A 14,835-nucleotide genomic window follows, 5' to 3' on the forward strand; every position below is an offset into this window, starting at 1 on the left:
TTCAGCTTTATTTTCTCACCTGACACTTTTATTAATGAGCAGATGTCTGTGGAAATATATTGATGGAGAGAATGAGAGAATTTGAGATACTGTTGTGAAATTGATGTGGAGATGTACTGCAAGCATGAAGGATGAGATTGCATACGATACATATACAGTACGTAACAGAGCAGGCCTGTGGAGATCTTCAAGCCAGACACTTGCTGGTTATTTGACTCATGCAAGAAAACAAATCAAGCCTCACCTGAAAATAAACTCCTCACTATTGACTACTGAACTTGTTTGACATTGTTGTAACCATAATCCCACGGAATTCACACCATTCCAGCCTGATCTCCTCCAAAACACATTTGTATAGTAGTAATTTCCTTTGGAGGGAATACCCCTGCTGCTTGGATTACGATCATAGGCAACAGTTTGTCCAATCTATGAAGTGGGATATCAGTCATAGCTAGCAGGTGGTGGTAGATAGTAGGTGAAATAAATCGCAAGACTTTCACTTGTGTTCTCATTTAAGGTCGTTTCTCAGCAGTGTGATGTGAAAATGCATTGCAGGAATAGAAAATTCTGTAGTTCCTCACGTGAATTTTCCACATGACAACTATGCACAATGGGTTTGGTGCAAATTATCTGCATTGCAGTGCTCTGGTTCACTCCATACAACGAAAACCTATCTAGACAGAGAATGTCTAAGGGGCTAACGTTAACTACACAATACATAAACGTAGACCCCACATTTGATGCTCACACCAGCTGTTGTGGCTAGCCCTGTTAGCAAGTCAGCTACTTACTATCTTCATCATATCTCAGCTGCAGGGTGATGTTGATTTATCCTCTATTTGGTTGTTGAGGTAGTTGTCGTGGTGTTTGTCATACATTATTGGGTGTTAAGAAAAACTTACACCCATTTTGGCAGCAACATACCTATGACCTGGAGGCATGACATCAGTTGGAACAAAGGATTTCAATCAAACAACTCCCCTGAACACATTTTCTGCAGTGGTGTGCAAGCATTCATAAGAACCCACAAAATCAGTTTTTTATAAATTTCTTTGAGAATATTTTACAGAAAATCCAGGCTTAGTGTGAAACAGCTTTTAAGCTACTAAGCTTGGTTAAGGCTGCACTAATTAAAATTTTGGATCAAGTTGCTTTATGCACTGCCAGTAATGTTGAAGAAATCACTTAAAATCTCATTTGTGTGTTGCTCTGGACAAAATGTTTCCTAACTAAAACCAAAATGGTTGTGCAGAAAAATTATAATATCACACAAAAAAAAAGATATAAGAACATATTATAAATAATAAATAAAAAGAAATTATTAAAAGAAAAAAATGGCTGTAGTTCTTTAGTTAGATGTTCTAAAACAATCAAGTGACAGGTTTACAACAAAAAAAATAAATGCCTCGTGACAAATGAAAGCAACATGTTAGATCCCCTGCTGCCCCCAAGTGGACAAAAAAATCAATCAATCCAGCTTTAACTTTAGAGAAAGGTTGGGAACATAGAAAAGGGTGATGCTTCAAGCTTTTTCTTAAACCTCAGCAAAGTGCTTTGACTGGCCTAACATAACCATAACAACATGAACTGTTGTACGTTACCTCCGCTATATGTGAACATAGTGTTTAGCAAACCAGGGTTGCATCTTCATAAGGTACAGCTGGATATTTCAGTGTGAAGTGGCAGTGCGAAGAAGCTTGTCTTTGCCACATGCAGCTCTGTTGTTGAACTGCCCATTCACACACATCACTGTCAGTCAGGGCTAATATCCTGCATGGTGGATTTAGTCCGTTTTTGTAAAACACACATTCCCTGTCTGTGTTTGGGACAGAAAAAGACTCTAGGAAGTTGTTATAGCTGCAAGCCTTTTAAAGGCAAGTCAACCTAAACAGGGTTTCCTTTAAGTATAGTACATCAACTGTGCATGGACCAGAGAGGGAGTGTGTGTATGAGGGTGAACGGGGTGATTGTGGCTGGGGCGGGTGGGTGTAAGGGGGGCTGAAAAGGCTATGCTCGTCAGTTTACGGAGAATGAGTAATATATTCACGTTGCGATGATTCATAGCTCTTAGTCTCCAACTGGACTGCACAAAAAGAATCACAATGAAAAATGATATAATTCTTGACCTTCATCGTAATCACGTAACACATCAGGAGCTTAGCTGTAAGCTTAAACCTAGTTGTTCCAGGCCGAGGGGAGCTTTCCCAGACAAATGGTATCAATTTGCTTCCAGTCATTAGAGCACATTGTTGACTGGGATGACATACTGTAGAGCTAAGCTTGCTGGGACCCCAGTCTTAAATCAAATGACCAGCTTTCCCACAAAAGGATCCATTCGGGGTTTTTGCCACTGAAAGAGAAGACTCATTTCAGACTGAGAGTTTAATGGTTTAGACAACTGTGGGTAGTTTGCAGGGATGATTGAAAAGGTTCCGGCTGCTCCCTTCTTCTTTTTTTTCCAGATCTCCCCTCCTTTTTTATGGGGGAAAGAATGAAAAACAAAACAACACATTCTCTCCCTTCCTCCCACTCACATGCACACCCGTGGAGAGAGCGCACCAGAGGCGTCCAACAGAAACACCAAACAGAAATAGAGCTGCTATTTTGGTCTGAACGGGCTATTATTTTTAGAAAAAGTGACATGTGCTACGTTGAATTACAACATCATAAGGTCACTCCATACCCCCCCTTTTTTCAGCCCTCTACCCTCCAGCCTGTGACTCACCACAAAGTATGTAGTGACGTTACCCAATACTATCCACCCCCACGTTCTCATCAAAAATTTGATCTTCGGCTCATTGACCTGATTCAATCAAAGAGGGGAACTCTTACTATCCACAGAAATCTGCTTCTTGTTTAAACAGATGGTCTGATATTACCGTCCTACAGGTGAAACTGAGCAGTCTGATCAGGATGCTTACTTGTTCACATTGCTTTGTTTTATGTTCGCCCATCATGGACCTGCTCCATGACTATCCCCCTGCTTTTGACAGCACATCATTAACATTGCAGCATGTGAGTGAAATGCAGCGCACTACATAACAGGATAATGCAGCTTTTGGTATGCCAGGCTGAGACATAATGAAACATGCAGAAAACACATGTTCTCAATTTCTTAGTCACTTCAAGTGTTTGGTCCAACCAGTGATGTAGTTTAAAATGAAAAGGTGGGTAATCTCCGGGCCTTGGTCGGTGATCACCACAAGGCAAAGCATCGCTAATAAACAACAGGATGACCAAAGGATCATGACGATGTTCATTTAATAGGGAATATTATTTATACGGTACATCTCTAAAATCCTACTTCACAAAATGTTTTAATAGGAAATAATAAAACTGTACAAATAATTAAAGACTGATACAAAAGGGGGGGATTAAAAAGAGATTTAAGAAATAAATGTAAATAAAATGAGGTAAAAGACATTACAATAAAGGCTATGAAATGTGTTTGAAGATGTGGTTATAAAAGATGATAATGAATTCCCCACGTGAAGTCACTCTGGTAGCAACTTCTACTGTCCACAGGTCTTTATCCTTCTGTCTGGGTAAGAGATCAGATATATATCAAACAGAAGTGCACAACATCCTTCAGTAAAAGATGTAGTTACACTAGCTGTCTGGTTCTATGGATGGCAATGCCAGCCTGTCCAGAATGAATATCTCCACATCTACTGAATTAATTGGTGCAATATTTTGTACAGGCAGTCATGGTCCAGAGAGGTAGAAGCCCGCTGTCTGTGGTGAATCCCCTAACTTTTCCTCTCAAGCCACCAGCGCAGCAGGTCAATCTTACGCAGTGAAATATCCAACAGAGATACATGAAATGACCACCACCTCTGAACACCACATTATGTGGACTTGGCATGTATTGTGTTGAAATTACATGGTGGCAAACAAAGGTACTTGGTTAAGTTTAGAGAAAGATCGTGTTTTTTCAGTTGAATTGGTTTTCAAGCTGTGCAGCAGACCCTGGGCACGTCGCCTACGCTGTTGTGAGCATTTATATTTGCAGTGGTGTCTGTGTCACTCTGCAGTTACACCTCCACAACACTAGTCGGCGGCAGAGGTTTCTGTGCTGTGCTGTAAAGTTAAGTTGATTTAAAACACACCTAAAACACATATTAAATATGGCTTAATAGAGACAATTTCAACACAAATTGGCTTCACTATAACTCGCAACATTCACAGACAAAGCATGTTTCTTTATCTGGACACATATTTCCCCCAAATATAACATGCAAATGTTATTAGCACAAGCCTTTGGAATTTTACATTGTATAAATTAGCCTAGCAGCTAGCAATCTTCTTTCTCTTCTCATATAAAACCAGGGACAACAGCAACATTTAACAAATGTAACAGCACATAATTTGGCTTTATTACAACACACAAGGTTCACTGACAGAACAACTGTCATACTAAACAGGTTTTCCAAACAAATACAACATGCTAACTTTATTAGCGCCAGCCTATGGCATTTAACATTGTATAAATTAGCCTAGCGACAAGTGGAGATTTCCTCTGCTCATATGAAGCCAGGATAAATCCCTAAGTATGAATCCCTGAAGGATTAATCACATACAAGGCTTGAAATGCTATTTTTGTGGAGGCTTTATTATCTACACAATTTATTGTTTTTTCTCTGTTAAATAAAAGTAAATAAAAGCTTTATTTCCACTGACGGAAAAGGTTTCAGCTTACAAAGATAGACAGTAGGTCTAGTTACATTTCTGGGGAGGTGCACGTCAGACTACGGCATAGGTTACGGCATATATGTCAACGCAGAGCCCACACTGTAGCTATGACGTCAATTCAACGCAGATGTATGAATTCCACATAACCCCTACAACGCAGACCTTTGAAAATGCTGCTGACCCCATTTATGTGTGAAAAAGTTGGTGCTGCGTTTTAGTCTGGACAGACAGAAACTGAGACATTTTAAAACAGTGACCCAGAAAGCCATGTTTGCTTTACCAATTGGGTCTCATCAGTCACGACATGTCAAGCCGAAACATTATAACTGGTTCTACACTTTTTTTGATTTTATCCTTCTTGTGTTGGAACTCCTTTACCATCACTATGGCGTTCTCTGGTGATGGATAATGCTCCCGGTGCCACACTAATATGTCATTGTATTTGCCTCGCAATGACTCCTAATCTGCAAAAAAAAAAAAAAAAAAAGCAAAGAAATCTTACATTTCACCACCTCTGTTGTATTTTCTGTAAACAGCCAACCACAGAGCAAATAATCTGCTTCCTGTTTACATAGGCACGCAATGCCTGTGTACATGAATGTTATATGCATTTTCAGGTGTGTTTATATAGACAATGATTATTTCTGAAATGGTGCAACAATAACTGAACAATTTAATTTACATCACATCATGTACAAGTGCATTGTCTTGCTTTGGATTGTACAGAGCTTGATGTAATTGTGTCCCAATCTCTGTATCATCTTTTTGCTTGGTCCTAATTGAAATCCTAGCTGGTGCATTATCTCGCCTTAGATACAAGTGACCTTTGACTTTCTGTTGTAGTTGTACCACTTTCAATTCCATCCATGCGTCTATGAGCCCAATCATACTTGAGAACACACAAAAGTATTGAAAGGATGAAGGGGATGGCAACCTACAGGCCTCTGTTAATCACCCACATGTTGACTTCTATTAAAACGTGCTACAATTTATAAATTCAGTGCAAACTATAATAATAACTTCCTTTCTCAAGCTGCATTCCCTGAGCATTATAGTACTTATCATACTTGCAGATCATGGTTTGTATACTCCAATGAGGATAAAAGACATCTGTAGCAACAGTGTGACATTTACACAAATAGATATTTCATCATTTTCACCCAAGCACTGGATAACTTGACATGATATGCGATCTTTGACAACAACCCCTCACCTCTTCTCTTCGATCTCCGCAAGGCATTAAAGCCAAGGACAGACAGGGCAGGAGTTGTAAAGTAGAAAATATAGATGGGAATCTGCCAGAAGATGTTTAGGCAAATGGATGTGCATGACAAAGAAATATCTTCAAAAAAAAAAAAAATTGTGACTCAAGAGACAAGGTTGTTCCCTGGTGGTTCCCTGCTGCTTTGGAAGACATAGTTTTCATGCAGAGATTTTGTGGAAAGAAAACCTTGTCATTGCACTTAGTTTTGTATTTCCAGAATCACCCAATACATTTCTATTAACCAAACTGAGCTGCGAGAGGTTTCCAGGTAATGGCCCAAACTTTAAACCCTTCTTTATGATGTTTTTTTTTAATCATCTAGTGTGAAACAAAGAAACCTACAGTAGGCCTATTTACTTGCTTTTAAATATGCGTGCCTGTGTGCAAAATGGCTGTCCATTATATCCAGCTATCCAGCGCTCTAAAGCTTGTTTGCAGATGACGTGAATTCTACGAAGGGAAAGCAGAAAACAACACATCACATAGAAAAAAATGATGTTTTGTTATGGCACTGATGAAAATGCAACTAATTTGGACATTTCAGATAACACTTGAAGGGAGCATGTATTGTCTCTCATTCCAGTGACATTATGTGTTTTCTAATGAAACCACTGGTCACATGAGTCAAACACAGCAAAAGAAATGACTTTTTATAGTAATGTTATCTACAAGATAAAGGCCACAAAAAAGAAAGAAATAAAGCAGCAAAATCAAACAAAGATGGACAACATGCCACGGGAATAGCTGTGGTGTATGTGGGTGAGTAGCTGGCCGTCAACGTCGTTTGCGTGAGAGAGCAACAGACATGATACAGAAACTGTGTGTTGAACATTAGTTCTGACATTAGTTCTGATTTAACAACACTGAGTGAAAATGTATCAGCATAACAACCATTGTGACATCACTGTGGTGTCTACAGTCTATCAGAATGTATTAGGATACTGACAAAGTTTCGGTTCTTGGCTTTGACTTGAAAGTGTTCACATCTGACTTAGAATGTAGCACTTGAAATCTTTGTTTTGTGTTGTTCCCTGATTCTAGCAGGCAGAAGGTAATTGCACAAGTCAACAGAGTCCATTTGGCAGAAGTTAGAAACTTAGCTGGTGCATTGTCATTGAGTTTGAGTGTACAGGAGCAAGAATCTACATTGGATTAGACCCTAGAATGAGTGACCTGATGCATATTAGTTGGGATATTACAGTCAGATTACACTGCTGACTTTACTTGTCATTAAAATAAAAGAGTCTTTGTTTTGAAAAGGGACAACAAAAATGTGTTACGGAGCCGAACAACAGCAATTCAGCTAGCTTTTGAGTTTTACACATGTAAAACTGTTGAGGTAATATTGTGGGTTCTTTCCATCACTTTTTGTGTCTCAGTGGTTGCTTTGTGTCTCTGTGGTTGTTGTCTCTTTGGGGTCATTTTTCTGTCATTTTTAGTCCTTTTGTGTCTTTTTGTGGTTGTTTTATGTGTCTTTGTAGTCATCAAGTATGTTTTTGAGGTAACTTTGTGTCTTTTGAGTTGTTTTGCATCTCCATGTGGTCTTTTGTGTCTCTTTGTAGCCGTTTGTGTATCTTTTTGGTCTGTCTGTGTCTCTGTGGTAATTTTGCATCTTTTTGATTTTCCAAATTCATGTTTTTGAGACTGCTATAGGTGCAGTGCAGTTCCAAGATGGAAACGCTCAGCCATGGAGGTGACTGCTTACTTTGCTCATATGTCTTGTAGCACATACTACTACTACTACAACTACTTCTACTTTGCTATATAGTAAATATAATAGGTTTCATTCCACTATATTTGACAGCTACAGTTACTTTACAGATGAACATTCTGAACACAAAACATTAACATTTTATGGAACATAATGCATTGTTACAGCTGTTGCTCATCCTTGACCACCTGCAACATTAAAATGCTGCTAATACTTAAGCGCATCAATTGCGATAACCTAACAATATATAATATTACACTGATTGGAGGCATTTTTCTGCATAACTTTTGATACTCTAAACAACCTAAATTTTACTAATAATATTTTACTTGTAAATTAGTTTTTTTTTTTACATTGAAAAAATCATCTGAGTATTTCCTCTACTTCAGACAAACACAGATCTCCACAGGGTACGAGGGCTCGGTGAATGCTTTGCTAAGTATGAAGATGATGATGATGTCATATGATGTGGCCTTCACAGTCCCCAGATCTCAACCCAACTGAACACCTATGGGAAGTGTTGGAGTCAACATAATGAAGTTCATCCTTTAATTTTAAGACACAGCCTGCTCTCACATGCCACTACCTGAAAACACCCACTTTCGGTTGTATTTCTCACTGACAGTTACAACTGTTATTAATGTTTCTGACAGCACTTGAAGGCAGCATCTATTGCCTCTCATTCCAGCAGCATTATGTGTTTTCCAGTGAAGCCACTGGTCACTTGAGTCAACAACAGCAAGAGAAATGACTATTTATAGTAAACTTGCTCACATAATGAGCCACACACATCAGCTGAAATAGCTTTAAAGTCATTTGATATCATTAATGTGCTGTACACTGATTTATTCTCCAGTATCCCTCTTAACCGTTGCTGGAGCCCCGGCCTTTGTTTTGTATGCGTTCATTTATACACATTTGGTAAATTCTGATAAAATGTTACTTAAACCTTTGCTTGTGGTGTTGATGTTGTCACTGTAGTAAGTCATTTGTATATTCTTGCAGTATTTTCCACAGGACATATACCACTAAATACTTCCACTTTGTACAAAGTGTTTATTAGCGTCACTGTTTGCCTCTAATACAAAACTGTGAGTAATATTTTAGGTGAAAAGTATAAACATATGACGCAATGTGCAAAAGGAGAACACTTGAGGCCAACAATCTTGTAAGCATGTTATTCTTGCTGAACCTATTTACCCACTTTGAGAAGTGACATCAGCTGCCTACATCAAATCATCCCTGTTTTTCTCTGCATGCTAGTTATATGATTTAGTGCGTGCAAACAGGAACATTAATATAATTTCCTGAAAGTCCTCTTCCTAAAGTCCTCAAAAAAGTGCTTTTACAGGCATACTTGTATCCTGGTTATGTTCAGGTTTGGGGGTAAACATCCTAATCCTGGTTTCAGAAACCCTAGAAAATACCTCATTCAGGCTTTGAGAAACCAATTGCACTGAACCTGTAAATAGTGGTATTTAAACAGGTAGTTCCAGTCCTTGATTATGATTAGCTGAACCCCATTTGAAGCCATTGAAAATACTGCATAGACACAACTGTGACCACGCTATAATTTCAGTATTACTCCGCCAATCAGTCACCTATTGTCATATGGGCTAAAGAGGGCAACAGCTACCTGAAGCCTGACAACAGGTCCCTAACCTTCTTACCCCTGACCCTGCACCTGACCCTGACCAGGGATGGATTACTGAACAGGCCTATCTGGCACAGGCCCAGGGGCTCAAAGCATCAGGGAGTTCCCTGGCCTTCATTTGCATAATGTGATAAAATCAGCACAATGTTTGTGTGTCTTGTTCCTATAAAGGGGAGGTAGTGGAGCCCTTAGCATATCTGTGCCCAGGGGTCCTTTGTCTTATAATAACCCCATGACTGCAACCCGAATCAAATATCATCTGGCAGGGAGAGAACGGTCAGAAGCATGCAACGCTGTCATCCAGTGAATGCACAAAAAACACAAAGATGTTACAAAAGAATCAAAGAGAGCCTGCAGGGATCTCTGTTTGAGCAGCCAGTGAACCCACTGTGTCCTGTCGCTTCATTGGAAAAAATACTTGCTGATGCTGCCATCCAATCCCCTGGCATCATCTCCATCCAAAGCAGACAAACTACACCTACCATCTACAGCAAGTTAACGATGTAACTAAGCTAGCTTGCATGTTCTTATTAGTGGCCTGTTAAGCTCAATTTTCTCTGGCAATGTTGTCAATTGGTAGTGATATCATTTTTGTTAGAGCGTAGCTCAAATACTCAACAAGTCATTGGACTACACTGTAACAAACATGATATCGATGGCATGTGACAACAGCTCGGGGAAAGTGAGCATCATAGTAGCTGAGAGATACATATGTAGTTGTAATTTACTGTATGTTATGTATGCTAAAGTCCATGGGGCTAAACTTCTTTGGCTCCATGTTGCCATGGATTTGTAAAGCAGCCGGCACATTATTACTGCATCTGTGTGTCATATGGCAACCATCCTGCTAAATGTCGCTGAAGAACTACATCGCTTCGGGGAAGAAGGATTATTTGTTATCAATAGTATATTAAATTTTCTGTTGCTGTGTGTTGATTTTATGAAACACTGCAGGGTAAGGTATATGTAGTAACCGATTTATAGAAGCAATAAGCCATGAGAGGCCATGGCTTAGAAAGTTAGAGCTAAAATCACTCCGCGTACCTAACAATGCCTCTCAGCTGTTCTAAAATTATGATAAACCACTGCCTCTTATGGCTTATTCCTTATGTAAACACCATATCCAGGTTTTTGGTCACTGCTCGGTGCTTCTAGAAATAAAAAAATTGAAAGTCACTTTTACTGTAATGTGGAAGCTAAATTGGATTCTTGCTCTCCACCTCTATTGCTCCAACTGATGATTAGATTGAGAGGCTAAATGCAGCCGAGTGCTGAATACAGCAGTATCCAGGAGGTAACTCAGACAGATGTGCTGCATGAGGAGGAGTAACTGTAACCACCTCATGCATCATGAGCAGACTGCATAGAAATCTGATATTTAAAGAGCTGATTGTAAGTGTAACTGAGAGGCAATAGGGACGTCCTGAACTATGACTGTTCTAACCACATTTAAAGATGTTGAACCTGTCTGTCTCTTCAAGAAGCACACATACTGTAGTCTTGTCCTCCCACGACTAAGTATGGAGTAAGATTAGGGGATTTCATACTGAAGAGCAGATACCCACTTGATTTAGCTTGCTCAGACAGGCTTAGACTTGTAAAGGGAAGTATAACTGGGGTCAAAGACACATCTGCAGCACCAAAAACGATCGTAAACCTGGTTATCATTTCTATCGATTATTTATGGGGCTTTTTTATGCCCTTTTTAGCTAGTTGATAGTAGAGAGATGACATGAATGAGGGGAGAGAGGGATTGGGCTGATTCAGGGGGGTTACAATTCTCGGCCTACACTTTAAAGGGCCAGTGTGTAAAATGGGTTGAAAACACTGACATCAGTGGTCAAATTCTAGATTGCAGGGCTCACTCGCTCACCCCTCCCATCGGGTAAATGACGGTGGCCTCATAGGGACAAAATGCCTTGCGCACAAGTTTTTCAGGAGTAGGTCTATCTAGCTACGAGGTGAATATTTATTTAGAAATCTAAACCATGTTATGATATTGTAATGAATCCCTCACGAGCAGGAGACCAGAGGAGCGTTCGGGAAAAAGGCCAGTTTATTTGAGCACTCCAAAAACTCTGGTAACACTCCAGGGGGTAAAAGACTCCGTCCCAAACTCCGACTCTTCTAGCGTAACAGACACACTTCATACACACATACTCGTTTACCATACTGAGTGGGGACCCCCCTCCCCTCTCTGCTCTACCAATCTCCAGCCCGCACACTGACTGACAGCGTAGCCGGTAAACAGAGCTCTGCTGTTTATTTAGCCTAGCAATATCTCCGGACTATAGCAGCTGCAATGGACGACTTTGAACGCGATTTTGAAGAGTTTCTTGTAGCGGACACAGATCCAGAGCCATACCTGTTTAAGCTGGAGCATACAGATGAGGAACTCCATGTGTTTGATGCTGAGCGGGCGAGAAGAGAGGCTGAATGCACAGAATGGAATTCGGTGCTACTGCTACCATCGTTGGGGAGATATATCATCAGGAGGAAAAGCGCCGCAGAGAGTGCATCACAAGGAGAGAAGTTGCGTCTTCTTTTCCTCGCAGATGAGGGTTCGGGTTCATTCTCTCCTGTTGCATGGTAAGTATGGTCCATTCGCAAACTTTATAACTAAAAAAACTTTTCACTACTCTCTATCGACGAACTACTAACACTCTCTGCTGTTTCCCCCTCCTTCTTCCTTCCTTCCGCTGTCTTCGCGTGCTGGATTGTCCGCTCGGTCTGCCGTACATACATGGCGGCGCAAGATGGCGACCTCTCTAAAGCAAGGCCCTTGCTATATATATATATATATATATATATATATATATATATATATATAAAAAAAAGCATAATTATAAGGCTACGAAAACCAAACAAATTTTATTTTATAGCGATTATACACTTGAATAAACATATTAATGGGTAGAATATTCAGATTCAGATTGACAATAAACCATGCCAAATATTACAAACTGGCCCTTTAAGACCTCTGTCACCAGGAAGCTCCACATTTGAATCATTAACACATTATTGTGCGGGGATATGAATAACCAGGTTACGCTATGTGCCATGTAAAAGTCATATCCCAAATGTAATCAAAACAGGTATAAGACTGTCTCAGTGATAAAATACTGTACAGGCTGACCAAACCAGTCCCCAAAGTAAATGTTATGCATACCACAGATGTGTGATATTTGTACATTGGCAGGGCCGCGTCGCCGCGTCCTTGATCTTTGGTTTTCCAGCGGACTGTTCGAGCAAGTCCAGCTTCTCTGCTGCTAATGCTGCTGCCAGGATACAGCGGAGGAGGAGCTGGCTGCTAATGCTATGTACCGGGACACTGCTAACGCTGCTGCCGGGATACAGCGGAGGAGGAGCCGGCTGCTAATGCTATGTACCGGGACACTGCTAATGCTGCTTGCCGTGCTGCTGTAGCTCAGTAGTAACTGTAACTGATGCTGAGACTCTACTGACTGCTTGACTGGTAGACAGTGGTGGGTGGCGCAACAGGCCAAAACACAAATTCAAAACATAAACATGATTTGCAGACTGTAAAAAAATTTTTTAAATGCGAATATTCTGGCTGTACTATTGTTGTCGGTGAGATCAGTATGTTATATGAACATTATTCCTTAGTCTCTGTGACATATTAGGATGATTTTACGACTATTTGCTTTATATTTCTTACATATAGCTCCTCTACAAAAGCCGTTTAAAGTGTTGCAAACTCTCATTGAAAATTGCCAGCTTTTGCTACAAATACAGCTGGGTGTCCCAATCTCTTGATAAAAAAATACCTGTTTTTGTTGCTACAAACATGGCTGAAAATGTCGCACCTCTTATTAAAAAATACCTACTTTTGTCATTACAAACACGATGAAAACGTCAGAAACCTTCCAAACTCTTGTTTTAAAAAAAAAAATTCCTTTGTTGCTACAAACATGTCTGGATATGTCCCAAACTCTTGTTAAAAAATACCTGCTTTTGTTGCTACAAACCCAGCTGGAACTGTCCTTAAATCTCATGAAAAAATACCCACTTTTGTCACTATACCAACACGGCTGGAAATATTTTGAACTCTTGTTAAAAAACAAGCAGTTTCATCACTACAAAAATAGTTTGAAATATTCCAAATTCTTGTTAAAAAAAAACTACTTTTGTCCCTAAAAACATGTCTAGAAATGTCCCAAACTCTTCTTAAAAAATACCCGCGTTTGTAGCTACAAACATGGCTGGAAATGTTCCGAACTCTTGTTAAAAAATACCCACTTTTGCTGTTTTAGAACAATGATCTGCTGTTGTCTGTTGCCTGGCAGCTGTCTTGTCTAGGTTTTACATCATTCACCATCCTGTCCTCCTGATGAGAAACTCAGCTCATTTGCAGATATGTAGAACTTTTGCAGTGGAAGTGTCTTTAGCAATATTCCAAGAGACAATCAGCTATTTCCATTGATAGTGAGACCAGCAGCAGGAAGGAAGTCCCTGTCACATCTGCATTATGCAAACCAGTGTGGTGGCAGGCCGTGTGCTTTGCATGCTGCACAGTTGTTGGATATGGGAGCAGGCGGCAGTGGGTGTGAGGACACTCTCTCCTTTGGGTAATTACTGCGCAGGAAATTGGACGTAAAATGTTTGAATAATCACGTATCTGAGGTGAGTTATGGGCACAGCCTACAGTAGTGAAGTAAATTAAAACAAGTGAATCCAATTACTGTTTATGGAAAGCAGCTGCCCGAGCAGCATATGTTGCTGAGTGAAAGTATGAGACTGATGTGGAGGTTTAGAGCTCTGCTTGTCTGTATTACATGATGGCTATTTGAGTCTCTCATTTGTGCATGAATACAGATTGACAAGCCAAAAGACCTCTGAAAAACCTCATGGCGTGTGTTGTGTTTGGTAGAAAATGCAATATTAGAGGCCTACATCTGAGATGAAGTCAATTGTCTTTCTTTTTTTTTTTTTTTTGTCTTGGTTAACTCATGCTCCATGAGGGTATTCTGATGTCATAACAACACGATAACTCGCCTCTATGGATTTACAGAAAAACAAGGTTAGTGTTTGCTTACAGTCGTGAACAAACCCTCTTATCCATGTGTTTATTTACGTACACTGAATCAATTCATCTGTGATACAGCCAACAGTCATGTACTGGATAAGCTTTCGTTTCAAAACATTTGGATTTAATTATCATGGGGATATGATATCCAAACAATCTGGTTTCTTCCATTAATAACATGATTGCGGCATGGCAGTGCGAGCTAAGGCCGCAAAGTTTTCATATATTTTTGTGGATTTGGAACTTGTTTACTTACTATTATGGGCATAAGGCAAAACCCAATTTGGAGTAATGATACAGTTTACGTTTTGGAGTTTTAAAAGATCTGTGAGGAAGTGTCCTGGTTCCACAGCCTGCAGTCTCCCAACAAACAATACCCGTGTGACTTTTCTAGAATAAAAGAATTCTCACTTGCTTCGGCCGTTTGCAGGTCAGCAAAGTGGACGAGAGGAAAAGGAAACGGGCCA

General features: G+C 39.9%; 1 protein-coding gene across 9 annotated transcripts in view; it reads left to right on the plus strand.

The window, feature by feature from the left end:
* The first annotated feature begins 13,823 nt into the window (after positions 1-13,823).
* myocd (myocardin) overlaps positions 13,824-14,835 on the plus strand; it is a 150,188-nt gene continuing 149,176 nt past the window's right edge. For 7 of the 9 annotated variants that reach the window (XM_033612049.2, XM_033612054.2, XM_033612055.2 and 4 more), the window contains exon 1: positions 13,834-13,965. The gene's annotated coding sequence lies outside the window, so the exon portion shown is untranslated. Of the gene's footprint in view, positions 13,966-14,835 lie in introns of all 9 variants that reach the window. The other 2 variants (XM_033612052.2, XM_033612053.2) reach the window with 2 other exon arrangements.

The sequence above is a fragment of the Epinephelus lanceolatus genome, chromosome 21 (assembly GCF_041903045.1).
Source record: "Epinephelus lanceolatus isolate andai-2023 chromosome 21, ASM4190304v1, whole genome shotgun sequence".
Lineage (NCBI taxonomy): Eukaryota > Metazoa > Chordata > Actinopteri > Perciformes > Serranidae > Epinephelus > Epinephelus lanceolatus.